Genomic DNA, 2,896 nt, shown 5'->3' with positions numbered 1-2,896 from the left:
CCGCGTACATGTAATAGGGATAAATCCTAGAGAAACACGAGTAGGCAATAGGGAAAAGTCCCAGGGAGACACGTGTAGGCGATGGATTAGTCAGACATATCAACATGGCTGAGGCAATAAGGTACCACGATTACTCGACCTTCTCATTCATGATGTGAGCCAGGGGCCAGAGCGGTCATATATATATATATACATAGTTGTTCCTACCGTAAGTATGAAATGTTAACAATTGTGCAGGACACATCCTTTCAAATGTTATAACATTTTTAACTCATGTCATATATGCATGCAACCAACAATGATCAATGTTTCTGACATCATGTTGATGAGGTCTTCCTTTACGATCACTCACCGCGGTCTCCTGGTTGTCTGTGTGCAGATTACTCCTGTACAATGACGTGTAGGGCGATGAGAAGGATTACGTAGACGGTGAAGAACAAGCCTAGTATTATTGCCAACATGCTGCTGCTGTTCTTGTTGTTGGTGGTGGTGTTTATGCTGCTGCGGCTGTTGTTGTTGTTGTTGTTGTTGCTGCTGCTGCTGCTGTTACTACTGCTGCTCATCCTGCTGTTGCTGCTGATGCTGCTGCTACTGCCACGGTTGTTGTTATTCCAGCTGCTGCTCCTTCTGCTCTTCCTGTTGTGATGCTGCTGCTGATGACGATGCTGTTCTTGCTGTTGTTTCTGCTGCTACTGCTGTTGCTGTTGTTGTTGTTGTCTCTGCTGCTGCTTTTGCTGCCTATACATCAGCTACGGTTGTTATTGTTGCCGCTGTTGTTCTAGGTGCTTGTCTTTTTAATTTCCTCCTGTCGCTCTGCTTATCAGTCAGATTTGTCTCATCATTGTCAGTCATCTGTGTATCATTCACACTTGTAGGCATGTCTGTCTATCCTTCACACTCGTCGCTCACTCTGTCCGTTACACGTGTCAATTCTACGTCCATCACTCACACTCTCCGTCTTTTGTTATTGGGCACTGCATGGATATATCCGCTAGTATGCAGAACACGTGAACCACACAACAACCGACACAGCGTACGCGAAATATGAAATTCGCCTGTGTCCGTCTAGTGCTGTGCCTATATCTCACGCTCGGTGTAAGATTTCTACACACGACAGCAGGCGGAAATCCCTAGCCGGCTGCGAAATTTTTTTCCCACTTGAGTTCCGGACTCACCATAGATAGTGTTTTGTAATAAATGGTTCTTATATATGTGGTTGGATTATAGGTAATGTTAGGGTTCGGGTACTTGTTAGGGTTAGGGATAGGTAATATTCATTTTACATTGTTGCTTCGAGGAAGTCGAGTGAATGGAGTACGCTGATTGGCTGGGGTCCGGAACTCAAGTGGGAAAAAAAAATTTGCTAGCCGGCTGGGATGTTGGAATGCAGGGATGCTGAGATGCGTATATATGCTACGCGCTCGTGCTGTCGTCAACGTATGTGAACGGCATACGCTAACGATCTCGCTGGCTCACTCTCTCTCTCTCTCTCTCTCTCTCTCTCTCTTTCTCTCTCCCTCTCTCTCTCTCGCTCTTGCTCGTGCGCTCTCCTTCTCGCTTTCTCTCTCTCTCTCGCTCTTACTCTCTCCCTCTCTCTCACACACACGCGCGCGCTCTCTGTATCTTCCGCTCTCTCGCTCGCTGCCTCCCTCTTGCGCGCGCTTTTCCTTTCTCTCTCTCCTTCTGCGCCCTCTCTCTCCCTTTCTTTTTCTCGTGCGCGCCTTCTCATTTTCTCTATTTCCCTCTTTCTCCCTCTGTTGCTTTCTCTTTTTCATCTTCTCTCACCCCCTTTTCCATTCTCGCTCATCCTCTATCTCTTCCCCTTCGCGGTCCGCTACAGAAACAGAAAGTTAGTCATCCCAGCGTTTCGCCGGGGGCGTGGCAGCAGGCAGTATGGGTAACGAGCGATGGGTAAACTAACGTAAAGAAAGCGCTGCGTAATCATGCGTAATCCAAGATGAAGTTTGAGAGAGCAAGCTCCGAGAATTCTGGGAGGATGCTAGTCGTTTTCAATAACGAATAGATCCGCACTCTGTGACTGCGAGACTATTGACTAGTACGAACAGGTGCTGTAAGACAGTGAAACGAAATCACTATCACTCGGGGATACACAATCCAGCTTTATTTCTTCGTTATGCCATTGCCTTTTCTTTTTACTGGTAAGCAAGGCTATCTTGTGTGAGATCTATTTTACATTTAAATAAAATTGATAATAATTTGAATTGATACTGCTGCTCCATAGCTTTGAAATTCCGCAACGTGTATAAAATCGTATAATCCGGGTATACCGTAAAAATAGCTAATATCTCCCTGTTTAGGTCTGACCCACCTAACATCGCTTGATAGTGTGCAGCGAATTGATGCATCTACAAAGGTAGGATTCAACTACTGCATGTGTTTGGAAAGAGAATGATTTTCCGCTCTTTATTGCGGCCGATGTATCTGTATCGGGTAAATTATGCAATACTCAGCTTAGATCAGGTGACAAGTGCACCTTTGTGAGATGTGATCACTGCCGTTGGATCTTGAAGCTCAGATTCCAATCAGTATGCTTTTAAGATTAACCCATTGGTAATTAATGTGTCTGTTATCTGTTAGCTTTCCCTTACTTCATAAATTCATCAGGACAAGTCGTTCTTTCCTGTCAAGGTTGAAGAAATGGAGGTTGCCGCAAAATGGATCAACAATTCGCGTCCCTCGGTGCGACCACAGCGGTCTACGCATTTCTTCCTGTTGCAGAGTCCGCTGTCCTATAGCTTAACACACGTGGCGCAGTTTTTCACACAGACGTAGTAGCTTTCACGCCAACCACGGCCGGAGCGGCGAGCAATAATATTGCATTTGTCGTGCACTGACCCAGCAGAAGGATGAAGAGCACAACCGGCGCTGAATGCCT

The sequence above is a fragment of the Priapulus caudatus genome, unplaced genomic scaffold (genome assembly GCF_000485595.1).
Source record: "Priapulus caudatus unplaced genomic scaffold, Priapulus_caudatus-5.0.1 Scaffold2374, whole genome shotgun sequence".
NCBI classification, from domain to species: Eukaryota; Metazoa; Priapulida; class Priapulimorpha; order Priapulimorphida; family Priapulidae; genus Priapulus; species Priapulus caudatus.
Note: the sequence above shows the minus strand (reverse complement) of the source record.